Below are 27946 nucleotides of genomic sequence, written 5' to 3'. Positions count from 1 at the left end.
CAAATGGCATGTTGTGAGAAGGCCTCATTCTGTGTGAAGGCCACGTGACCGGGGACTGAGGCACTCTTCTTGATATTCCTAGGTGAGCTCCAAACAGAGTGTGGGCATCAACCATCAGTCATGAGACTGAGCTCTGTTGAATACACCAAACCAGCCTCCTAATAATTGGAGTCTCAGTTGACTCCACATAAACCAGTATAATCACACAGCTGGTTCATGTCAAACCAAAGAATCATGAGGGATATTTTTTTAGAAAAAGTTGTTTTGCTTTGTCACTAATTTTTTTAGTGATGACTAATTGATTTTAAATTATCTATTACCAGTTTGTTAAATGCTAACAAATAACAAAACAAACTTTTAAGGGTTGCAGGCAAAAATGTAATGTATAGAGAGAAGAGGTCTAAGTCTATGACACCTTCATGACTCATAAGTATTAGCATGGACTCTGAGATTAGTGTTATGGCTCTCAGATTGGCGTCAAACATGGCAAGTGTTCTCGACTTCCCTCTGGGCTTTTTTGCCTCCCCAAGTCTTTGTGGTACAGTCTCTGGGTCAGTTCCTGTTCAGCACACTAAAGCTGTTCTGAAACTTCAGTTCTTTTCTGAATCCAAGAGTGGTGATACAGCCTGGACAACCTGTCTGACATTTTTCAGGCCCTGTTTCTGCCAGCTGGCATGGTTCAGTGGATTTATTCAACTAAATGGTGGTCTAGTCCAAATGAAATAAGTCAGCAGAATCCACAACCCTTTCATTCAATTGACTTTAAAGTCACATGGTTTTCAGACCCATGAATAACTCATGAAATTCTCTCTAGAGGTCTCTTGTAGAATAACCAAACGGTTTTATTATAAATAGTTAGAGGAGACTGGACTATTCTAAAGTGTGTTTTGTAACTGTGAAGGCCACATTGGAATTTCATGATAAATGTAATAGTGAATAGTGTAATTCAGTGATGTAAAGAAGGGAGTAAGGAGCAAAGAAGAAAAATGTTTGTAATTCTAATTTGAATATTTCATGGTAATTGGCTCATGTATTCACCAAGTTCTGTGAAGCTTACACATGAGTAGTATTAATATCTAGTTCTGGTGACAGACATGTAAACAGTTCACTATAGTGTAACTCAAGATGAAATGAAATCTAAAAAGGGGGGCTTAAGGAACATTCTTCATTCATACATAGAAAGGAAAGGTTAATTCTGACTTTAGAAATTAACTGGAGAGGAGAGAATAAGGTTTGAGGAAAGCTTCTTGAAAACAGACACATAGGAGTTTGTATGAGAGATTAGGTGATAAGCAATGAAGAAGGTAACTAAATTCCAGATTCAAGAAGTGCAATGAACAAAAGAATAACAAATATAGGAAATTTAGGAAGTTTTATATGACTAAAGTAACGGGAAGATAAATATGAAACAGAAGATTGGAGCCAGGTTTTATCAGCCCTCACTATGCAGTGTGGACATTTGGGGGTGGGTGGGTGATATGGCACTAGGGAATATTTTTGGAGGGCTAGTTGGATGATATGACCAAACTAGTATTTTAGAAAGATAGCTAATGACAGCAAGGAGGATTCTCTGAGGAGTGGATCCCTGTGTAACTTGTATAATATTTAAGAGTCTGCAGCTATAGTTCAATAGACAAAAGATGAAAATATGTAAGAGTAAATGGAAATTAAAAAAAAAAAAAGGATAACCAACAAAGACTAATTGACCAAATGAAGAATTTATCGTGAAAGTGAAGATGGAAAGAAACAACTTGGAAGTTTCTAAACCAGGAGACTGAGGAGATAGTTTGGTAATTTTACTGGTGAAGATGATAGGAATCTTTTGGTACAAAGAGGGAAAAGAGGTATAATAAGAATATGCTAATTTACAGGGAGATTACAAGCAAGCATGTGCAATTCATTTGTATAACTCACAAGAAAAAAAAAACTGAAAAAGTGACATCAGTAGAAGATACATCTGTTGTAGAAAGAAACTGAAGCCATGAGAAGAGAGGAAGTGTGTGGAACAGAGTAGAATAAAGCCTCTAGGAATCCTGATGATTCAGGAAAACATGAACAGAAATGTCAGTGAAGCAGAATAAGAAACTCATGAAAGAATAGTATTTTATTTTGTTTTGTTTTGTTTTGTTTTGTTTTAAGAGAAGTGTTATTGAATCAAGGGAGAAGTTCATGGAGATGGGTGATCCAAGGATCCAAATACCCAGAAAGGTTCAAAATGAAGAACAAAACCCATAAAATTAGATCCGATAATGAGAAGAGAGTACTAAGAAAATCTAGAAAGCAAACATAAACCTATATTTCAAGACAGTTGGCAGAGAAAGGAAGAGAACATTATAAAAATGGTATCTGAAGTACACAGATTATCAACATATACAACAGCTTCTCAGAAGAGATCAGTCATAAATGATCCAAATATGCATCTGAGTGTAGAATAATGAATTTTAGATTAGTGATTTACAACATGAAGTATTTCATTTAAGGAATATGCTATTATAAATTCCTAAACGATATTGGCACTGCTAGAACAGAGAACACATGGACTATTTAGAAGCCACATCTGGGTAGTTTTCATTTATTTTCATCTAAAGTTATAGCCAAATTTGTCTTAAACATTTTGTTGTATAATTTTATATGATTTGAATATGCATTGGGCACATCCAAGGGAAATGTATAATTAAAACTTGATTATGATTTCACTTAAAGCTATAAATTTTTTTAAAAAACCTAAAACTAATTCATTATTTCAATACCACATATGATCGTTAGTGATCTTAAAATTCAACGTTCAAGTTTTTCATTCTACCTGAATAGTGTCAGGATGCAGAGTAAATAGACAATGTTGTTCATTTTAATACTTGATACTGTCCATTTTGTTTCACTTCTATGAAAGGATCACAAAGTTCCAGAGTTTGCTAACAATAGAACAATAACACAGTATTTTAATTTTTTTTCTTGAAAGAAAGAACTATAGAATCCCCATGTTTATAAAGAACAGAAAACATATGAAACTAAGCAATACAAGGCAACTTACTCTCAGAAATTGTTTATAAAACTCTTTTTAGATTGCTTTCCATCGAATTAGAAGCACCTCTTCCACAGATTCACTTCTGCTAATGGTATTTTAGCTCAACACAAGGTTAGTAGCAGTTTCATTTTCTGCAATAAATATTTTGAGGCAAAATCCTCTACTTTTATAGTTAGGGAGTTCTAGATGAATCGTGACCAAATATCCCAGCAAATATTCTAACAGGTCAAATCTGCGAAAGTGATAGCAAGTCTTCCACTACCTGTTTTGTTTAAATATAGTTGGAAAACTTGAGAAAATACCTCAAGGGAATATGGATATTTTTCACTTGTTTGTGATTAAAAACAAATAATAAAAAAAAAAGGTCTCCTCTAACTGAAGACACTTAATTAAAGCTAAAGAAGAAAGCTAACCACTTAACAGCAGGGGTACTCATGGATACAAATGCTTCATTAATTGGATAAAAGATGAGAAGAAAAACCTTTCCAAAAATATTGCTATGTGTTTCTAAACACATTTCATTAAGTGCATTGTTTAATCAGTGGTCAGCATAGTCTAAAGAGAGACCGCCCACAGTCATGGCTCCAAGACACTTTTAGATAACACATCAAAATAAAAGAGCTGGATGAAAAATGAGAATAAGACATTATTTTTATTATAAATATAGAGCAGAAAAACCACTATCTGCTCATATGTAAGGCATATATTTCACTGTAAAGCAAAAACCATTCATTCATTCATTCAATCAATCAATAATGATTTCCTATCTACAATGCTAGGTCATATGCAATGGGCTAAATATCGAGTATTGAACAAGAAGGACAGAACTCAAGAACAGGGAGTTCCAATTTCATGTGATAAGTGCCATAACACAGCGGAATACAAAGTACTCAGAGAAAATTGAGGTGATACAAAGAAATCAGTCTTGGGAGGACAAAGAACATTCTTCGGAGGAGTTATTTCTATGCTTATTCCTAAGAATGAAAAGGAATTAACCAGCCAAAGAAGAGGGAAAAGAATGTCAGAGGTGGTTTTAAAAGATAAGCTGGAACATTTTCAATATTTTTAAAGTTTGAGTAAAAATCGACTCAAATCAGACAGTGCCAAACCTGGAAGTGGTTAGCAGAGCTCCACGGACAGGAACTGGGGGCAAGACTTTTAGGGTGAAGACATGGAGGCCAACCAAGGAAATTATTTGATTGGCTATAGCTTAAGCTCTGGCCTATTTGAGAAAACTTAGCTGGCTGTTTGTGATTGGCTGTCCCTAGTTTTTGCTATCTCATCCTTGAGATGCTTACAGTCTTCCTTGTTTAACTAGTCTAACAGCAGAAAGCACGATACACACAGAGACCAAGAAAACCATGAGACTTGGAACTTCTGCTGTCTTCCACGTGGCTAGACAACAGCAGAGTAAGGGATACGGAATGAAGGGAAGAGCAGAGATAACGTAGAGGCAGGGCCCAGACCGCGGTAGACCGTCATAAACTATGTTCACGAGAATGGATTCCACTTGAGAAAATTGGAATATGTATAATCCATGTCAATAACTGTAAATTTTTAGAAAGTGGGTTATATTTTTAAAATATCACTACACTATATATGAAGCACAAGTAAGTGTTTAAAATCCATTTTTTTACATCTATCCAAAGAAATAATAGACTGGAAATATCAGTAATAATATCCTCCTACAAGATGAATTCACAACATCACAAATTTCATGCAATAGTTGTTTTGAGGATGATGGTACTTATCACCCTGGGCGCAGACTGGCTATTTAACTCTAATAATGCAATTTTTAAAGACTAAAACTCATTAATAACGAGATCAAATACTCCAGAACAAAGTGTTTCCAAGTGAGACTGAAAGCCAAGTTTGTCTGAAGAATACAAATCTTACCACGTATGTGAAGGAACTCTTGAAGAACTGCACATGATGGCAGAGACCACCTTTTATATACAAGTGGCACAAAGATCTGCAACCCCTCACCTCCACCCAAAAAATGGATTTGGCAAAGGCGATAAAGGTGGCATCAGCAATATTATAGACATTGTATAAAGCTTGGCTTTGCCTACTTACACAAGAAATAAACACAAGGTGCAAATTCTCATTCACTTATTTTTAAGAAAAGAGTAGTGAGTGAATGAAGAGGAACTTTCTTTTCCACTCACTCACCAAGCTGTTTTAGGGAAAAGTCTAATCTAAGCAATAATGGGGGATATTTTAGCAATAGCAGCTAGTGCATTAACTTGATGAAGTGAAAGCAGTCAGTGTACTGATAATACTAAAATAAAAGAATGAAATAATAATAAGCTAATGGTAACAGAATGAATTCTTTAAGGCATAAAAGGTTTAGCTTCTGGTGCACTAATCACTAATGGAAGCAATGATAATTCTCCTCTAACAAGATATGCCATAAATATCACCTGATAAGCCTCAAACTACATTTCAACTTTAAGAGCTGGATTTTTTCCAGAGATACTCAGCCACATAATGCTATGTATCTTTTAAGATCAGTTATTGCACATGTGCGGTGGAAGATATTATACGATTTGTAGCAAAAGCAGTTATGCTTTGGAGATAAGAATCCTACTTTCGAAGGGAGCAGATTTGCTTCAGTGTTCTTCAGTTTATTCTTTTTTTAAAAGTTGTAAATATTTTTCTCTTGTGGACCAGACTGATATTGATTTTATATGTTTTATAACTACTACTTATGACATAATCCAAATCCTAAAGATGTATTACAAATGTCTCCACATTCCATTGCTGGTTATTTTGATTAGCCGGAAATTGAGTGTAATCTTTGAATGGTCTTTTTCTGTGGGTATTTCTATTATTGTGTGAGGCCAGGAGGCATTCCCTTTTGGGTTTTGCCTCTTACAGCACTCTTTTTTCTAATCTTTTTCTTCACTGCATCACGATCATGCAAAGACAAGGGAAATAAGAGTTTTCTGTTGTGACAACAAGACAAAGTACTCTCAGTTTAAATATACTCCTGGCTAGAAAAATGCAATAAACCATGGTACCTATGGAAATACATTAAGCATTTCTTGAAGTTAGATTGAGGAATTTTACATGGACATAAACAGAGAGCATTTGTGTGAATGATTGGATTTTTTTCCTTTGAGAACAGTAGAGTATATCAAAATTTTTCAGAGCAACTCTCTGCAGTTGGGAAACATACTTAATTTCAGCAAAACTATTAAAGCTGGGAGAAAAAGAGAATCAATAAAAAATGCAAATCAATCTTTATTTGAAGCATGACCTGAGAATATATTTTAATAAGCAAAGTGCTCTGCTCACAAGCTTTTATTAGAAAATGTCTAAGGCCCAAAATATGATTTAAAGGGAAGCAATTAATTGTTGGTATTAATTATCTTAGGCATCAAAAACTATTTTCATGTTCATAATATCAGATATCTTTTATTTTGTTTCTAATACAAATGATTCACCACTTTGTCTATCCTTCTTTATCATCAGTAGTTCTCATGATGTTAAAGATAGAAAGAGGGCAGCCTGGGTGGCTCAGTGGTTTAGCGCTGCCTTCAGCCCAGGGCGAGATCCTGGAGACCCGGGATCGAGTCCCATGTCAGGCTCCCTCGTGGAGCCTGCTTCTCCCTCTGCCTGTGTCTCTGCCTCTGTGTGTGTGTGTGTGTGTGTGTGTGTCTCATGAATAAATAAATAAAATCCTTAAAAAAAAGGTAGAAGTTAAAGAGTAGCTTCTCTTTTCTTTTTAGTGACTGTAATGATTGATAGGACTACTTACAACAGAAATATCAAGAAATATTATTTCTTAATGTAGGAAGAAAGGAGGATATTAAGAAAGACAGACACATAACTCTATCTGTGCTAATAAAAATACCCCAATTGACAAAAAGCAAAGATGCCATGACTGAGATTTAGAAAAATAAAAAAAGGAATTGGAAAAAAGGGCGTAAGGGCATTAATTATATTAGGGAAATAAAGGGGAAAAAAGGAAGGAAAGAAAAGAATAAAGAATAAAGGGTCTTACTGGTTAGTTATACGTGTGAACTTGGCTAGGCTATAGGACGCAGTCATTCAATAAAACACTAATCAACATTTTGCTGTGAAAGTTTAACGCAGATCCGGAGATATGGTTAGGATCTACAATCAATTGACTTTGAGTAAAGGACATTGTGCTGGTAATATAGGTGGGCCTCATATAATCAGTTGAAGGTCTTAAGAACAAAAAAAGAAGTTCCTTGGAAAATTTAAGACTTCTCAGTCCCCATAATCACAAGAGTCAATTCCTTAAAATGAATCATCTCTGTCTCTCTGTCTCTTTTTCTGTATCTATCTCCTCACTCTTGATCTCTCTTTCTCTTGTTGTCTCTCTCTACATATCTGGTATAAAGTTGGTTTTGTTTCTCTAGAGAACCTTGACTGATACAGAAGGTAGATCTCTTCTAAATGTTCTCCTTCTGCTGTTGAAGCAACATTTCTTTAATCTCATCCTGTACAGAGAATTCACTCACAAGTATTGCTAAAAAGAGGAATTTCTGCTATCATGTAAGAACCAACTGTTTCTGAATGAAAATGTCCCATTTTTTCACAGTTGCATTCTCAGTAATTTATTTTCTTATTTTCTTTTCCAAAATATCTGAAAAGAATGCTTTTGTAAGAAACTGAGAACATTCCTTAATGTACATTCACACAAAACAAAGTACAAAGATATGCTTTGGGCCTCCAAGTTTTCCATTCAGAGATCAAGAACGAGGGCTTACGTTGTTTATAAATCTGCACTCTCATGAAAAGTCCCATTCAAGTGTATGATAAGCACATAAATAATTATCATTATTTTCCACTAAGAGGACTGATAGAGAAGTACCCACGTAATGTAATCACAGACCTAATAATTAGTATGTAAGTATGCCATGCTATGTGAATATTCCTGTTCGTGAGAATATTTCTGTGATATATTTGATATATTTTTATACGTACATGTGAAAATGTGAGCAGTGATTAGATGATCAAATCTTAAATCTCCAGTGATGTAGAAGTGCTCTGGTTCTTGTACTGCACAGATGCTAAGTTTATCAGAGTAGTTAGAGAAGGTATCACGAAGGTGATAGGACCTGAGACCGTTCTGAGGACAGGCACAACTTGAGCACCACATGGCAGGTAGGGGCACACTCAATCTGGGATGAGTTTGAGGCAAAGGTTCAAAAATGGCTGAAAGCCTTAGGATGTTGGAAGCCACTACAAAGGAGGGTAACATAAAAGGAGATTTCACATTTTGCCATTTTAAATTCAAGAAAACAAAACAAAACACAACTTTGTGCTCCCAATTCAGGCTCCCTGGGTGATTACATGGCTGCCAATAAAGAAAGGTTTACTAAAAAAAAAAAAAAAAAAAAAATGAAGATGGTATAAATTGCAATAAACAGTAACACTTTAAAATAATTGCCTAATCAATATTAATTCCTCTGGTATCTATTTAACAGCATTAATCACAGTGAACTCATTTAGTATTAATGTGAATGTCACAAGTAATTCAATTGGATTTCCACTGCAATTCAACATTAATTACCTTAACTGGGCCATTATTTTAAAGTGTTACCCAGTAAACATGAAAATAAAGGCAATAAAATAATGAATTAAAGAATTATAGTGGGGTGCTATATATTTTATCACTATATAATAAAATATTTGATTCGTTTGAAATATTTTCATTGGAGGGTTTCATTTGTTAGTTGAATCTATACAGTCACATGTGCCCATGAAACTATGAGATGTCAGTTATCATATTTGTAAGAAAAAGGGTAGGGTTTTGTAAAGAAATTTGTTGCATATTGAGATTTCTCATTTAAGTTCCAATACCTAGTAACACTCGTTATTTTAACTGTTGACTCCCGATCTCCAAGGGAATATATGTATGTGTATTACCACTGAAATGACTCATGGCAACTGGTTTTATGGTATTTATGCTAGTTTTTCAAGTTTTTTTTTTTTTTTCAATTTTCTCACTATCAGGTAATCAGCTTTCAGATGTCACTTGTATGAAAAACTTAATCTAGCAGTCTTCTTTTCAATTTTAATTTTCTTTCTAATATACTGAAAACTGTAAAGATAAGGAAGGGAGAAAGGAAGGAAAAGAAGAAAAGAAAGAAAGAAAGAAGAAAGTAAAGTAGAAAGAAAGCAAGGAAGGAAAGGGAAAAAAGGCCCCAGGCTTGTTACGAGTATGTGTGAAGTACAGATCAGTAGGCCCTAAGTGGCAAAATGCAGACCTCCAAATATAAAAGCTGTCATACACTGATTATACATAAGATATTTCAGCTTTGAAAGCCTCTAAATATTCTTCTGACTTTTAGGTTGTGCTCTAAGGTGTTAAGATTTCCTCATTCAAAAAAAAAAAAAAAAAACAAAAAAAAAAAATAAAAAAAAAAAAAAAAAAAAAAAAAAAAGATTTCCTCATTCAAGTTAAATTGTTCTGAAATGTATCACAAAATGTAAACATTATATCTAACAATTTGTTTAAATTCATTTATTTGAGAAAGAGAGAGAGATCACATGACCCCAGGGGGAGGGGCCGAGGGAGAGGGAAAAGCAGACTTCTTGCCCAGCAGGGACCCCAATGTGAGACTCAGTCCCAGACCCTGACATCATGACCTGAGCAGAAGACAGATGTTTAGTTGACTGAGCCACACAGGCACCCCAATATCTAATATTTTATTTTCCATTTGTATTTTGTATATAAGTGCTCGAGGAAAGCGGTGCATTTTGTTTGACTTTACACATTTCATAGGACTGAGTGGAGAGTTTTGCAAAACAAAAGTCTGCTAAAAAAATTTAAAAAAATATTTTTTTATCTCATCATAGATTTTAGAAAAAACTGTCTAATAAATCACTCATTCATACATATTTAGATACCATTCACTGGGTAATGAAATATACAGCGTGGGCTCTTTCAGTGGTTCTTAGAAACAAAGCATCTTTGAAAGTTCTTCAAATGAAATCTTACAGGAAGCCCCAATATGCAGATACTTGATCGAAATGGGGGATATGGGACCTGGAGCCCCAACTTTCCCTTCATGATGAGCGCAGCCTATAGGGAACTGCTGAGGAACCACAGGACTCAGTGAACAAACCTGAACCAAGCAGATGGCAGGGATATTGGATTCAAATCTGAATAAAAACTGAGCTCTCTAACATGTTGACTATAGGTTGTTGATCATGAAACTTAACTTTTCTGAGCCTCAATCTGTCTACCTACAAAATGAGACTAAATATATCTTCTAATGAGTGTTTTTGGGAAGAGAATCATAGATATAACTACTGCTATTATTTGGTTTAGTGTTATTTCGACCAATCAAAAGTCCATTTATATGTTTTTTACAACAGAATATGAGTAGCTATAAAAAAGTAGGGAAACTTGCCATTTCCTATGACACAGATGGACCCGGAAGGCATTTTGTTAAGTGACATAAGTCAGAGAAAGACAAATATGCAGAGAAAGACAAATACTGTATGGTCTCACTTATATATGGAGTAGACAAAAAAGAAAAAAAAAAGGGGGCCACCTAAGTGGCTAAGTCAGTTAAGTATCTTAGGCTTGATTTCAGCTCAGGTCATGATTTCAGGGTCTTGATATCGAATCCCACCTTGGGTTTCACATTCAGCGGGGAGTCTGCTTGAGATTCCCCCTCCCTGCCCCATGTGTGCCTTCTAAACAGATAGATGATAGATAGATAGATAGATAGATAGATAGATAGATAGATAGATAAAATATTAAAAAATAAAAAAAGCTCATGGACACAGAGAACAGATAGATTAGTAGTGGCCAGAGGTAGGGTTTGAGGGGTAAAGGAAATGGAGGAAGGTGGTAAAAGGTACAAACTTCCAGTTAGGACATGAATAAATCATGAAATATGATGCATAGTGTAGTGATGGAAGTGAATACTGTTTGGCATACCTTCATGTTGCTAAGAGAGTAGATCTTAAAAGTTCTCACCACAAGAAAACAAATTGTAACTATGTCTGGTAATTTATCACGGTGATCATTTTATAATATGCACAAATACTAAATCATTATGTTGTACACCTGAAATTAATATAATGTTATATCTCAATTATATCTCAATAAAGATATACTCACTGAATGTCTTCTTTATTTCAAGCAAAATAGGGGTTGAGGATAAAGCAGCAAATAAAAGGGACCAAGGCCTCCCCTGCATAGAGGTTATATTGGGGGCGGAGATTGATACTTATTATATACATTATGCATTATTTCAGATGCTTATGTGTAACATAAATAAAGGCGGAGTAGGGGTGCCTGGGTGGCTCAGTTGGTTGGACTTTGGACTCTTGATTTCAACTCAGGTCATGATCTCAGGGTTATGAGATTGAGCCCCACGGCAAACTCTGCAATGAGCGCTTAGTCTCCATGGGATTATCTCTGTCTCTCTCCCTCTGCCCACCCCCCTCCCAATTCACATGTTCGCTCTCTCTCTAAAATAAATAGAGAAAATCTTTAAAAAATATAAAGGCATAGTAAGGAAAGATCCGGAGCGTTGTTTTTGTTTACCTGGTGTTTAGGTAGGGTGCTCAGGAAAGCATTTGGGACAGCGTGAGGGAGAAACCCATGTGGGTATGAGAAGGGAGAAAATTCTTGGTAGAAAGAATAGTCATTATAAAGGTCCTAAGGAGGAGTATCCTTGATCTACTGGGGAAACATGGAAGAGGCCAGTGCCAGTGTGGCTGGAGAGGGAGTTGATTCTGAGATTGGAAGACATCTGATGATTCGAACAATGATGTCAGATGACTGATAAGCTGAAGGAACGACTGCTGTATGGGATCGCCTGAGAGGAGAGGCAGTGTGAGTGAGGGAAAGAGCTCTAGGAGGCTCTGGTCAGAAGGGATGACGGCTGGTGCCTTGGACTGGGGGGTTAGTGATGGAGTTGCAAAATGTACACTTGGAACTGGGAGGCATATAAGGATTGTTCTTTTATTACACAATGGATTATATATATTTTTATATATTTTTTTATTTTTATATATATTTTATATTTTTATATATATTTTATATATTTTTTATATTTTTATTTATATATAATTTTTATTTATATATATATATAAAATTTTCATATATATATAATGATATTGGCTACCCACACACTTGAACTAGAACAAGATTCTAGTTAGATTCCTGTTTGTCCTGATGCAGAGTTTAAGCTGCAGGAACATGCCACTTCTTTCCATTTCCCTCTCTGACTTTGTCTTCCCACCCGCATCCTTCCGCGTGCATGTGTAACTCCTTCTTCAGCATCGGAAGCATAATTTAACCTGTTGAAGCCTTCCTTGTTTGGTCTGTAAAATGCTCAGCTTTGCTCTCTAGCTTGAGAGCAAATCTAATAAGAGACCTGGGGAGGCTTTGAAGATTGTTGAAATGTCCACAGTTGTCAGATGCCATCAATATATTAAAATCTATGACATACTGTGTTTTATGGTTACACAACTGTATCCTGTGATTCTTGTGGTCCTTTACTACCTTACGAACATCTCTGTAGAGATGGGACTTTTCAGTGTGCTGTTTCTTTTTTCAGTAGCTAGGTGTCTGAGAGAGAGAATGCGAGTCGGGTTCTCATGCACTTCTTCTACCTCAGGAGAATGTGCTGTGGGGCAGGTTGCAGACGCTGAGGGAGCCCTCTCCAAATCCAGAATAACTACGACACTGCAATATGACATAACACACCACAGATGGAAGAGTGTTATTGTCTCTCATGCATATAAGTATGGTGGAAAATATGTTTCTTCATTGTATTTTATAGCTTGCCAATAGCAGCTAGACTTTTTTTTTTTTTTTTTTTTGGCTGGGGGTGGTGGTACTATATGACTAACTCCTCTAATTATTGCTTTTGTATTTCCTATAGCTTCATCCAATTTATATCATCTTATCTGTTTAATGGTTATGCTCTTTGACCCCTGGATTCCATCACTTTTTCCAGAATGCTGTGTTTTGCATGTTCATATGACTCTTATGATATAGACAGAAGACCGTGCTGTTTGAATTGTTTTTCTACAGGTAGTAATAAATATTTTTGAGTCTTCTTAACAATGAGAAATTTATGAAACACTAGCTGAGGTTGATCAATGTCAGTACAAACCTTTTTTTTTTTTTTGGTTTTACTTGTTATCATTTTTGCTTTTTTTTAAATTACAAACCTGCCTAATGAGGAGGGATTGTTCAACAGGTGAGAGTATGTTTATTTTTGATAATTGTAAAAACCTTTCCTGGAGCAATTCAGTAGTGATGACATTTCTATTTCTAGAATAATACCTTTTGATAATTTTTTTCATACTTTGCATCTGGTTTTGCTTTCCTCGTACCAAGGAGACTATTTCAAACTGTCCATGGGAAATGTCTGCAACACTTATTTATATTGGTCTATATTATAACAGCATAATTGAGATATAATTCGCATACCATGCATTCAAGGTGTGCAGTTCAATAGCTTTTAGTATATTCAGTTGTACAACCTTCACCATACTCAATTTAAAATGTTTTAATCACCCAAAAAGAAACTCCCATACCTTTTAGCAGGCACGCTGTCCTCAGTTTCAGGCAAACACCAATTTACTCTCTGTTTCTATGGATTTGGATACTCTGGACATTTCTTACACATAGAATCATACAACGTCCAGTCTTTGATGATGGCTTTCTTCACCTACCATAATGTTTTTTTAAGATTTATTGATGTTGGGGCACCTGGGTGGCTCAGCTGGTTAAGCATCTGCCTTTGGCTTGAATCATGATCTCAGGGTTCTGGGATGGAGCTCTGCATCAGGCTCCCTGCCTGGGGGGGGGGGGTCTGTATCTCCCTCTCCCTCTGTGCTCTCTCTCCTTCTCTCTCAAATAAACAAATAAAAACTTAAAGGAAAAATGTCATTCATGTTGAAACATGTGTCAATACTTTATTCCTTTTTATTTCCAAATAATACTCAATTGGGAGGAGACAGCACATTGTATACGTCCATTCATTAGTTGATAGACATTTCAGTTTCTACTACTTTTTTGGCTACTATGAATACTGGTGTTAGAACATTCATGCCCAAGTTTTTGTGTAAACACATGTTTTCATTCCCGTGTATATACCTTGGAACACAATTGCTGGGTTATATGTTTAATCTTATGAGGAATTTGTAGATTGTTTTCTAAAGCAGCTGCACCATTTTACATTCCCACCGATAGTATATGAGTACTAGAATTTCTTCATGTCTTTTTTTTTTTAATTTCTTCATGTCTTTGATAACACTTGTTATTATTTGTCTTTTTTATATTCATTATCCTAATGATTATAAAGTGGCATCTGATTGTGGTTGGAATTTGCATTTTCCTTAAGGCGAATGACAGGCAACTTTATGTATTTTCATTGCACATTTGCACACTTTTTTTTGAGAAATGTCTATTAGGATGCCTTCCCTTTTTTAAAAAAATATGTTTTTTAACTCAATGATAAAAAAATATGTTTTTTATCATTGAGTTGCAATTCTTCTTTATATATTCTAGGTTTCTTATCAGATATTATATTTAAAATATTTCTCTCCCATTCTGTAGATTGCTTTTTCACTTTCTTGATGGTGTCCTTTGAAAGACACACCATTTTAATTTTGGAGAAGTTCAATTTACCTGTATTTTTCTTGTGTTATTTGTCCTTTTGGTGTCATATCTAAAAATTCATTGCTGAATTCAAGGTCATAAAGAATTATACCTATGTTTTGTTTTAAGAGTTTTATACTTTTAGCTCTTACATATAGGTCTTTGACCTATTTTGAGTTTTTTTAATATAATGTGAGGTAAGTATACAACTTAATTCTTTTTCATATACATATACAGTTGTCCCAGTACCATTTATTGAAAATACTATTTTATCCCAATAAATTTTTATCTTAGGTAAAGAAAACCAATTTTCAAGGACTTAAGCACCAATTATCATTCCTCTTTTATTCGACAAGCATTGGCTAATCACCTATTTTATCTATTTTATCTTGGACTTTATGCTATGAATCACTAAGATCACTCTTCTCAGGTAATTACAATCCAATCAGTTACTATATGAATTATTAGGCCTAAATAATATGACACTGTCTACACCACATGTTATAAATTTCTGCTGTCTTCTTATTCCTTTCCTGTATATGTGCATGTTCACGTGCACACATGAGTGCATGTTGGAATTAAAGACATTGATGTATATAGGTATCATTTAATTATATAGCAATAGCCTCAATTCCAACACCTAATGGTGGATCCTCCACATTTATATATTTTTTCTTCTTTTCCTAATAACTTAAGAGATTGATTTCACTAAAATGTGAATAATAAGCTATTTGCTATTTATTTTTTGTTTGGTTATTCTATCTTTTCTCTGTCTATTCTAGTTTCTTAAATGACTTCTTTCTTATTTATTATTTTTACAAAGAAATATATGCAGACATATTTTTCTTTATGCCCTTTTAAGAAAAAAAAAAACTTTAGTAGTTTTGCAAAAACTACTCAAACTGTCAAGTGCAGTAATTTTTGTGAAATTAGGAATACTAGAACTAACCTCTGCAATATTTTATTGTATCTGGCTCTATATCAGTGAGCTGATTAGTACAGGTGTGATACTTGAAATTATAAGCAGAAGGTTGAATTTGTAACAGGTATATTGTTTCATTGTTTTTCATATCATCTTCAAGGTACTCTGGGTATTTGCGGCTCTATAGGATAGTTGCAATGACAAAAACAAGGATGGATTAGGACAGTCCCAGAACACTTGCATGAACTATCCTTTGCACTAATAACCATATATTTAAATTCCCATCTTCAGCTCACAGAGATTGGCTTGGTCAATGCCTACAGTTGTTATGGAAGCATCTTTGTGATTTCCTGGAAACTATAAAAGTCTTTGCCTAGATCAGCAGCTGTTGGTCATATGGCATATCTACCTCTAACAGCAGCTTTCATGAATGCAGAAGCAATCCCCACTGGAGATCTAAAATGTTAAATCAATTTCTGTTTTAAAATCTAAACCAAAGTAACTGATGTTTGATGTTGCTGTTAAGAATTTTTAATTTTTGCAAAGCTCCTGGGAATTCTTTGAGAAAGCCACTCAGAATATGAGTGCATTTTATTGTCTATATCACATTAAGTCAAACTCTCTACATTCATTTACCTTAAAGAGAAAGATATCCCCTTAATGATGTATCCATTCCTCATTCCTGAGCAAACATATGCTTTGAGATAAAATTTGTCCATATCACAGAATAGTTTCTGGTCAACCCAAAGGGAGATAAAAACTGTATGAGCATTTCCAATGACACTATTATCCTACCTGGGAAATCCATTCTGTTTAGCCCTTGAGAAGTAAGGAATGGACTCTCATCAAAATCCAAAAGAAATACACTCCTCTGAATTCATTCTTTTATAGCCTTTTATGGAACTTTGGAATAACCACACACATTGAATGAGAGTTTTGAGCACAGCTGCAGCTCACTTGCATACCCCCCACTATTGAAACCATGGACAGTAGGAACATTCTGCTAGCCACATGTAAAGAGTGATTCTGGTATTTAAAGAAAATAAGTATGCTGGAAAAATTCCCTAAGAATAGTTTTCTTGAACTGACTTTAATATGGTGTTAAGAGTACTTCGTCCATCTACTGCAGCTGCAATTGAAAATTAGGTTCCCCTTCCATTTTACCATGCCTGAGAAAAGACCAAAATATGGATTTTTGGATGCACAGCAAGCCTTGTGCCTGGTGATTCTGATAGTGAGCTCTGAGGTCAGTAAAAATTTTAGCTACAATGAATAATGGTGTATGAACATTCATGTCCAACTTTTTATTGTCCAGCAACACTATTTATAGTATATGAAACCTTAGAAAATTATTTTAATAATTTCTCCACACCCACAAAAGAGGTACTATAATAATACATAGTTCTTAGTGTTTTCTTGAATATTAAATGAAGCAATGGAGGCATAATATACAGCATCATGTCTGGCTGTTACTGGTAGCAAAAACAACAACAACTCATCACAAATTTTTCATATTTTTAAAATGAAACAGAGAAGAATCAAAAACAGGTACTTTGCACATTGAAGAACAAGAAAAACCACTAACTTTTTTCTCCCATCCTGCAGGAGTTTATGCAAAAATCTATAAGATCTCTATGTAACTATGTAAAAAGAAAATGTCTGTCATACTACAATACTTTTGAAAAGTTCGAAAGAAAAGGGCAAAGAGCGTGTCCAACACAAATGAAATGTTTTCATTTCTAGTTAGTTAATTAGTTATACACTAAACTTGTAGCCTTCAAAAGACTTCAAATGCAAAAGGCAAGATTGCACGCTTTCAGAGATTCGGAAAATGGATGATTGGCTTCCTTTAACCAGATTTAAATTGTACCTAGCTTCTGCAAGGCAGGCACATGTATCGATTTAATAATTAAATGCCATATGTTCATTCCCTGTTCTACCCATGCGTTTTTCCTCAGGCTGTGAATATGAATGTTGAAGAATTTGAGAGTCTAGACTTCAGTGGGTAGTCAAAGCTGGTAAAAGAAATGTATTGTATGTCATGCCAAAACAAATCTGAAAGCATTTGCACTTCTTGTAATTGAAAATATAGCAAGATATGCAACCCTCCTTGGGCTCCTCAAATGTCACAGAGGTTTCTAAAGGACAAATATGTGTTTGCTTGTTTCCTCCATTGTCTTAGCAATTGTTGAGAGCTTTCTTATTCAGTAAGAAACTTCAAAAACTGGAGATTCGCATCTTATGGTCCCACTCTCTTTTTAGAGATGAGGACATTAAAACTGAGGATTTAAAGAAATCACTTTCATTACATATATATTTGATTCAAATACCATCTTTTAGAAAAAAAAAAGCACGATGTTAATAAAATAAAAGATGAAAATCCATTCAATATATCTACACACTTCTTTCTAAACATAATATGTATTTCTAAACTTTAATTTGGTAAAAATTGTAAATATACATACATATTTATAAGTCCCAAGGGAATATGTAGCAGATTATATCATGTTACTTATTATACATTATACATTATGTCCTTATTTATGTATTTTTCCTATACATATGGGCATGTACGGCTAAAACCTACTCCAACTCAAACTTTTTAGTAATGAGAAGGTCTTATATAGGTAAATTTTACTTAAATATTTTCAGAACTTCATATTTGTATAACATTCTATAGGTATAATTGAATTCATACCTGAAAAATAAAACAAGTATAATTGAACCCACAGTTAAAAAACAAACAAAACTAATAACACACATACACACCCTGTTGTATTATCTAGCCATTATGACTCAAACCAAGATAAAGAGGCTAGGGAAAGCATAAACATCATCATATTCTCTCCCTTCATCTTCATTCCTACCATTCATCCCTATATCCCTCTTCTCTAATAGCTAACAATCACAACATTAACCAGTTACTTAACAAGAGCATTCAACCCCATATCATGGGTGAAGGTACATACGTAAGGGAGAGAAGAGCTTGTGCCTCAGCAAACTGGTCAAAATGACCCATTATATGGATAAATAAAATGTGTAAAATAATCTATACACACACACTGTAACCACAAATGCATGGCGTGAATCATATTCTGGTATCTACATAAGAAGAATGATTTAAGTCATCGTGTCCACTTTGCCTTTTCCAAAATATCGCCATTGCAATGAAGTCACTGAGCACAATTCTGATGAATTAGAAGTCAAATCTGCTTGATGAAGGAGCAAGCACAGCCAGAGAATAAAAATACTGGGTCGCTAACAGTACAGCCAAAAAGGAAAAGGTAATCTTGAGTAGGAGTGGGAACCCATTTTAATGGGAATGGGTTTGGAAATCAGATCAGAAGTCCAGGGTTCAAATCTCAGTTTTCACACTTATAATGGCAACTTCAGAGAAACTGTTCAATGCTTAGCCATGGAAGGTGAAGAGCTGAATACAATAGGCCTCTCTGATAGATAGAGACAATTGTAAAGGAATGATGATGTCTTTCAAGGGAGAAAGGAATAGTAATGTAGAAACATGGAAAAGAAAACCACAAACTGTCCATGGGAGTTAGCTATGACTTCACTAAGTGGACAACTTAAAAGGTAAGCAGTGGTTTAACTGATGGAAAAACGAAAGGGCATTCGGGACTAAGAGAATTATATGTAAAACCATAGGGCAAAATAAAAAAAAAAAAAAGAAATAGAAAAAAAAAGCATAGGTCAGTGAATGAGCATGATGATAAAGGGAGTGCAAGGAGGTCAGTGGGGATGGAGACTACTGGTTATGGAGAAGTGGAGGATATGCAGTCAGAGACCTGGGGAAAGCTGGATTTTCGAAGATTGCTTGATATGCATTAACCTTTGGTCTCTATCTTCTGGGTACACCAAGTCTCACGACCTCTACTATGTCTTTCAGTAGAAAGATCATGTGGTCCAACGTATAAATTTAGGAAGATAACCTTTGCTACGATGTAGAAAAACACTCATATAAAATTAGGTAGGAGGCCACTTGTAATGGCCTATGCAAGATATTTAAGGCAGGTGAGAGATTTGTCTAAGAGTGGCACTGGGTAATTGGACAGCAGATGCCAAATTCTAGAAATATTTATGGGCTAGAATCCACAAGCTCTGATAACCATTTAGAAGTTTGAAATGAAGGATGAGGGGAATGGAAATCTAGGATAAAAAAAAATGTGGTTTTGTTTGCTCGTTTGGTTGATGCTTTGGGTTTTTTGTTTGTTTTTGTTTTGTTTTTGTTTTGTTTTCTTGGCATGAAATGTATATGAATGGTGGTAGCTTTTAAGGAAAATATCATAAACATGCAGAAGTTATCAAATTGGTATTCAGTGTATTGATTTATTTTTTGACATAGTGAATCTAGTCACCAGAGAGGTCTCACATAGTTAGCTGAGTATATAATTTTTGAACTTAAAAGAATGGTCAGGGTTGAGATATAGAGTTTTAGAAGCCAGTAGGTTATTGATATAAACTTTATAAATGGTATAAACTGCTTGGGGCAGAAGGCTAGGATGTCCCAGGAAGAATGTATATATAAAGAATGTACACAACAAACAAACAAAGTAAATTTAAAGGATAAGATAGGTAGAAGAAGAGGAAAACCAGTCAGGATTAATTAGTAGGAATAATCAGAGAAGTATTAGATTTCAGGAGCTCTGGAGGCAAAAGGCCAAAAAGGAGAGATGTTTCTAGTAGTTTTCCCAGGAGTACAGGGATGTCAACAGAGCAAGTATAGCAGAGATCAAGTCAGTTGAAAGCTCAAGAAAGATCATACAGGAGAAAAATACCCAGAAAACAGTTCTGAGACCAGCAAAAAGTACACTATACTGGAAATGTATCATTTTTATTTGAATGAATGGTTATATGTTTTATATGTTATTAGGAGTCATATGAAACATGTTCTCAGAAATTATGAAAGTGTGTAAGGACTAGAATACTAAGCACCATGTCAAGTTTTTATTAGCATCCTTGGTACCTTCATATTTGGCAGAATTTTCACATTGATGAGGTAATAATATAATCTAGAGCAATTTTATGCACCATTTTCCTGATTCCTTGAAAAAATATTATCATTAATAATTATAAACTTACTAATGCTATTGGTAATATTAGGATTAGAATATTAAGCAGTCCCATAATGTCCTTGAAGGACTCAAACTGTAACATTTGATTTTTCATGAGTGTTTGCTGTTATAGAAGACATGAGATTTAAAAATTATAAAAAAAAAGGTATCAAAAAAGTATCTACATAAAATAAGCTAGAAACGTGCTCACGCATGAGAAAAGCAAGTCAGATTATAAATTGCACAGTGTAAGAACAACTTCATATTTCTGTGCATTTAGTATTAAATGGTTGAACATACGATCTCTCTATCCATATGTATATTCACTGCGACATATTTAGTGGAAACATATTCAAAATAATTCTTTGCATCTTAAGCCTAAAATCCAGTTTGCTTAGATTTTATCGCATGTGGAAGTTACTGTCTTGTACATACAAATTGGATCAGAGTATAGAAAACACCCCTATAAAGAGTAAATGCTGAAGCTATCTGGATCATGCACTTTTATTCCATGGTTTCGTTGCCCCCTAATTTTGGAGAACGATGTGATAATTCAGGAGAGTGGCTTTGTCCTAATGATCATCTACGTAGCACCTCAACGTACTGTGTCGCCTCTGGAAACACACCATCAGGGTACATTGGAAACATACCTCTGCTAGTTTGTCGGTGGTTTTCTGGGAAGCTTTGAGGTTTTAACTTTGATCTCTCCCCTCACACACTGAGATTTTCTCCTGACTCCACTAGCCCAGACGGAATTTCTACCCTTGATCTCTGAGGTAATCTTAAACATACTCTTGACACCAGCATCACTCAGTGGTAAAAGTTTCCCTCTTAACTGTGGTATGTTTACTCTTCAGTGTCGGTGTTGTCCTTTGCTCATCTAGACTCGAACGTGGCTTCTTTAAACTTTCCAACCCGGGAAGAGTGTCTCAGTCATTTAGTTCACATGTTTCCTGCCTTGACTAAAGTGTTTTGAGGTTCCATTTTTGTTTCCTCAACTCTTTAAACTCCTTTTTACTGAGGAAACTAGACTTTCTCTTTGATCTGTCAAAGAGTTTGTAACAATGTTTGACCACAGGGTGAACTCTACTTAAAGTGGCTTCATATTTTTGCCGAGCTTTCATTCAACCTCTTTTCATACTGCTTCTCTCCCAACCCACCCTACACCTCAGATATTGAAGTTTTGTTTTGTTTTACTATTTAACTCCTTCCTATCAAACCTGATCTCGGAAATTAATTTGCCATCCATCTCTTCTTATGCCATCATAGGATGTGTTGACTCAACTGAGGATATTTGGAATTGAGCTCTATGTTTCACAGGTGGAGGAAAGGGAGATGTGAAACACAATAAATGAAAAAACAAACAAGCAAATAACTGCTGGCACTTTGGGCAGAGAATGTTTCTCCAAATCCTGTCAGCCTACAAAATCATTTTCATTTTGTCATCTAATAAAAAGAAGCAGGTCAGGTACAAGGGAAGAAGATATTCATTAATCTACTTTGGCATCAGTCTTTCATGATAAAGTATGAACATATAACCAATACTTTCATGCACTCTAACCATGACAGAGAACTTTCATAGATACTATCTATTAGTTCCTCACATCAAAAAGAGGCTGAGTTAGCTGTTAGCATTTTTATCCTAATGTAATAAATGAACTCACGTTCGGGAAAGTTAAAGTTTCCAATGGCCCCCAATTAGCGGCAGTTGGATCTGGAACTCTATCCCGGGTCTTTCTTCTTACATCTTGTTTACTTTCCCCAACATCACAGCTGCCATGGTTATGATTTCATCATTTCTCAAATCCTACCCTCTTCCCAGTTACTTCTTTTTAACCGATGCTTTGCTTGCACCATATGGATCTCAGACAGCATTAAATGTGTTTAATACCAATTGCAGATGGAATTCAGACTTAAATATTTTAAATGAATCTCTAAAATAAGTTGAACTACTTTACTTGGTACTTATCTTCACTGACATATAGGCCTGGACCTGAGAGGTAGTGCCAGGCCATAACCACACAAATGCCAAAGTTAACGTCCTTATATTATTATTCCTCAAGCACTGCGATGTGACTATTAATACTAGCTGTCTTGTCACATTTGCCTGCCTTCTGTAGCTCATTTTTTGAAGCCATCCCTTTCATTAACCACAGGATTTTCACTTAGATCATCTGAATATTCCTAGAGTTGATGGGGTTCCTCTGGCACCAACATCCATTTATAGAATCGCTTGTTACTATAGCTTCAAACAGGAAGGTACCGATTTCTGAATTGAATTAAATTCATTTTAAAAGAACTGTAAAAGTTATCATGACCTCCAAGGGATGAAATACAGAATTTCTACTGCTAATTTTTAAGCTAGTTACATTCAATCATTCATTCATTCTGAAAACATTCATTGTATTACCTTCTTCCAGTTTTCAAAGTCATCCCTGAGAAATATATTCTTGGATATTTCATTTGTTTCTATTAAGGGTCTATTATGAAAACAAACAAGAAATATTACAGTGTGAAATTTTAAGCATGCTGTTTTTTAAAGGGATAAAGAGGAACTAATGTGAAAGTATAATCTCCTGGTGAAATCACACTTCTGAGATTGGCTTAATTTTGCACATTACTCATCTAGTTTTTGTATTTCTCTGTGTCTGAAGTTACATAGACCGGATAAAAGCTGCTGAGCTAAATCCAGTGCTGGAGTCTGAATATACTCCTTGCTCTATAGACTCACCTGGATGTCTCTCACCTTCTCTGTTGCCCTGAGTGCTGAGCCGAGGCCTACTTTTCACTGACAAAGAATACTTTTAACAGACGAGTAACAATTCATGTTTGGCTCTTACTGGCAATCTGTCTGATATATACATCACTACTCAGACCAAGAATTTTGGGGACCTACTATCATTCTCTCAAGTGCAATCTATTCTCCTAGCCCACCCTCCCACTCTTGACCAGTCCTTCAACAGTTCCTGTGTACACACTGGCCACTCTACACAACCAATTTGATGCAATCAACTGGATTTAATGATTATATATACTCAGAGGTTCAGTATCAAGCTTCTTTTTTTGTCCTGAAAGGAAAGGCATATATTTATGAGTACCTACATATCCTCACATGAAAGCAAAGCTCTTCCTATATTATGCATTTTAACAGAAGAGGACTTAAATAAGTGATGAAATTTTTGTAACTTGAAACAACGCCATTTACTGTTTTATCCTTATTTAGATTTTTAAAAAAATCAGCCTCACACAATACTATGGAGGTTAAAAAAAAAACAGAACTTTTTACATATAGAGAAGGAGGCACTCATAGAGTGAGGAAATATTGCACACTCACAGTTGCCAGTTAATTATAGAGACAATTTTGTTAAGGAGTTTGGGAATTACTTGAGGTTTAGTAGAGAAGGGTTTATAGAGGAGATGGAATTTAAGGTGGCTTGAAGACAACTGTAAAATAATAAAAAAATCTGAACTTAGGTTTTAAATCTAGTCTCTGTCATCTCATAGCTCTGTGCTTTCAGAAATCAATTTTATATATTCAATCTTCAGTTTCTTAATTTTTTAAAAGATTTTTTTTTGAGAGGCAGAGAGAGAGAGAGAGCAAGCACACAAGCAGGGGGGGAAAGGCAGAGGAGAAAGGGAAAAGCAGACTCCCCACTTAGCATGAAGAGATATGGGGCTGGATTCTAGGACCCTGAGAAATCACCAACCATCCTGCCTTATAGATTGAAATCTCCCAATAATGCTGCATGAGGATGGGTGGACTTTCATAAAAGAGAAAGGGAAGTATAAGCAAGGAAAGTAAGATGAGCCAAATAATAGAGGTGAAAAATGACAAAATAAATCCAATCTATTAAGTATACCAGTTTGATTGACATAAGGGGATCAATATAAAGAAGAAAGGGGCCAGATTGTGACACTACCCCCAGATGTCTGGACTTGACCTTTGAGAAGTGGGGAGTGACAAAAAGTATTCTAATGTGAATATCTATCCCTAAAACAGCATTTTGAAAACCCAATCATCAGCACAAACAATGTTTTCTAAATAATTAGGATTTATAGCACCAAATATTTTATGACATATTTATTTAGACGCAATGTCCAATTGTACTTCTCACAATGATCTAACGATGCAATGTAACAGAATTATTGAAATTACTATCAAATTATTGTTCAGCTAAGAGAATTTAAGAACACTAGGGTAGAATTTTATCTGACTATTTAAGGATGTATTCTAGCCTCCCATAGAAATCTGTTGCTCTATTTTAAGAAATTTATTTGGTTAAAATTTACACTCTGACGACAAATTTATCACAAATAGGTGATGCTCCCCCAAAACGTTTGAAAATCAAGCAAGATACTGTTATCGAAAGCATCAGAAAGCTGTTGTCCAGACTGTGTGTTTTACTTGCCTAAGATGTCCAGGAGGTAAGTCAGGGTAACTTTGCAATTTCAATCAGAAGGGTGGTATTGCCAAGTGTCCAAGAAGAAGCTTGAAAGCAGCTGTCACAAACACTGCCTTGGGAGGATCCCAGTCAACAATACACATCTCCTGCAGCAAGTGTTTATTCTTAACAGTGACTAATGCTTCGATGAAGGAGTGTGTTGGTGGGGGCTGTGGGTGTGCGTGTGCTAGAGCACCCGGCGGCCTCAGATGGGGAAGATGGTGACCCCGCAGAGCGCTATGCCAATGACATTGCTGGTATCTTGAAGTGATGCATCATGTATTATAATAAAATATCAACCATGACTGCTGATGTCTGACCTGCTTCTTGAAAGAGTTCGAGTCTTTGACGCAGTCACATTCTTAGTTACTTTGCAAAAACTCTGATGAAGAAAGTGAGAAAGATGTGTTAATATTTAATAAGCCTACTGATCGATTGCTGTGCCTTCTAAAATGTTCATCTCTTTGACTGGTGGGAAATGAACTTCATTAGGATTTCTCTGCTACCTTATAGCTCCTTGTTAACATTTCCCCTTTTGGGGCCCTGAGAAAAAATGGATAGCTTCTCTCCATGAATCTCTGCCAACCACACTCTCCCGCACTATTTTCCATATTCATTTGCTCCGAAAAGTGGATGTAAATCTCATTTTGCAAGGAAAATATTATCAGTTCTTTGTGATCTAAAGTAAAATTCGTGAAATGGTATTTTTATGATTCATAGAAGTAACTAGTAGATTGATTTAATATATGGAAGCTGGTACTATATTTAGTTTCAAGCTATGAATATCAAAAATATTAAGCACACTTTTTCATATTTTAGCTTCACTTTACATGTTTTATTTGAAAAAGCAAAAGAAAATTGTAGAACTTTGAAAAAAGGGAAACTACTAGGGAAAGATTTGTCTATATAAAATAATTATTATGAAATGCCTTTTATTTAAAACACCTCATAAAAGGAACTAGAGTACAACACATATAATGCTAGCTGTAATGCAGAAATTAAAATGCTGATTAGTAAGATAATTATCAGTATGACACCTCCTACATAAATCATTCACATTGAAGCTGAACTCAATGGTGGCACAAAAATTGTTACATGTATTGATAACCAAATATGTGCCCAGAACTTGTGAGATGTCGGCCTGCAGTGTCTCATTAAATCCTCAAACCAAAAAGTGAGATCTATCCTGTGGCCTCCTATTATTCCTATTTTACTAATGAGAAGGCTCAGGGAGAGATTATGTGAGAAACTTCCCCATGGCCACCCTGTTTAAAAAAAATATTTCCAAAGGAAGCTTAAAACCAAAGCATTGTGCATCTAGAGCCCAAGCTCCTAAAGAGTATGTATTCACAGCGGCAGGGCTGGAAAGGTCAGGTGGGTCCCTCCTCTGAAAATCCACTTCTTTTCGGAGAAAGCAGAAGAAAACACTCCAAGAGAAAAGCTGCACCGCCAAGGAAAAGGGTGTTTTAGAATCGGCTAATATGAAAAGCCAGACCTCCTTTTGATTATTTTAATTTCAATGAGAACGTGATTCAGAAAACAAGAGACAGAGACTGCGCAGAACTCTTTCTTGGGTTTTTATTCCCTTCCTAAACCAACATCATTAATAGTCAGTTATTAAAGACACCATTTCTACTCTAGTCCTTTGCTGAGGCTAGAATTATCTTGGTTCCTAAGCAATGAAGAACCCAAGCTGATGCCAATGAGTTTCTAGCACAACCCACAGCCAGCTGGCTACATAATCTGCAGGGCCCAGTACAAAATAAAAACGCAAGTTTACTTGTTCATAAATTATTAAGAATTTCAAAATGTTTACAGGAGAGCATTAAAACCAAACTCAGGGTGGTGTGCCTGCATAGACAGTACATCTCCGAGGCCTCTTCTCTGCCCACAGCCAAAGGCTGAGGGCTTATTCTGTGACCTTTTACAGGGGCGAAGATTCTTGACCATTTATATTAATCACCTTTACTAGAAATTGTAGATGCCAGTGATATGCAGACTTAGTTCTCTTCCCTCGCTTGAGACAGACTTAATTTTAACATTGAGTTATAATTTTCTCACTTCTTTCGGGACGCTGAAGGAAGATTACTCTGTTTCTTCTGAGAGAAAACCAATCAACCGACCAACCTGTGATTTCTAGGCAATCTTCAAAACGAGAAGCTTTGAACAAGAAAATGTGTTGACATTATAGTTCATCCATTTTGAATGTAATCTATCTCCGAGGCGATGATATACATATCGTTGTTACCTACCGAAGAGCAAATAAAACACAGTCATGGTTTGTCTTTTTGTTGTCGTTGTTGTTGTTAATAAAAGGGACAAGACTATGACATGATTATTTCACAGGATCCCCCACATCTGGAGTATATTTCTTATACTGAGGAAGGGGGTGGGAGGACAAGGATGAAAGGAAATAACAGAAAATATTTTGTCTATACCTCACTCACAGTTTCCCCTGCTTCCGATTTTACTATGTCACCATTTTCCAAGTAGAATTGGCAGGATGGAAACTAGGCAATCATGAGGGGTAAACTATTCAGTGTGAGAGAATACAAGGGCTGTATGCCAACCACATTAGCACCTGGAAGGAGACTTCTCACCTAGAAGCTGGTCAATAGTTGTGTATGGAGGTCATGCTTTTCTTAATGCTCTGAAACTTATCAAACATAAAATGGTAGGAAGATGTTATTATACGTTACAGGTTAGAGGAGGGACTCAAGATAGGGAAAGTCGGATTCCTCTTGAGCAGTCACTCCCATGAAATCTGCCTTCATCTAGCAACCTTAGGAACCAAGCGTCGTTGTCTACTGCTTTCACTGAAGCTGCCTCGTAGGGCCATGAACACTCTTGAACTCATGCCTCCAAGGAACATGGTTC

At 35.5% G+C, this 27946-nt stretch overlaps 1 long non-coding RNA gene across 6 annotated transcripts; it reads left to right on the top strand.

The window, feature by feature from the left end:
• On the top strand, positions 1-27354 carry LOC144318009 (uncharacterized). 6 transcript variants are annotated; one of them, XR_013383871.1, is made up of 7 exons: positions 23-82; positions 12913-13064; positions 14934-15069; positions 16691-16807; positions 18735-18845; positions 24946-25052; positions 27150-27354. It is a non-coding gene; the product is annotated as an uncharacterized LOC144318009 (long non-coding RNA). The 6 variants fall into 6 exon arrangements; XR_013383869.1 differs by lacking the exon at positions 16691-16807; XR_013383874.1 differs by lacking the exon at positions 18735-18845.
• Positions 27355-27946: the final 592 nt, after the last annotated feature.

The sequence above is a fragment of the Canis aureus genome, chromosome 8 (assembly GCF_053574225.1).
Source record: "Canis aureus isolate CA01 chromosome 8, VMU_Caureus_v.1.0, whole genome shotgun sequence".
NCBI lineage: Eukaryota > Metazoa > Chordata > Mammalia > Carnivora > Canidae > Canis > Canis aureus.
Note: the sequence above shows the minus strand (reverse complement) of the source record. Positions and strands in the feature narration are given on the sequence as shown.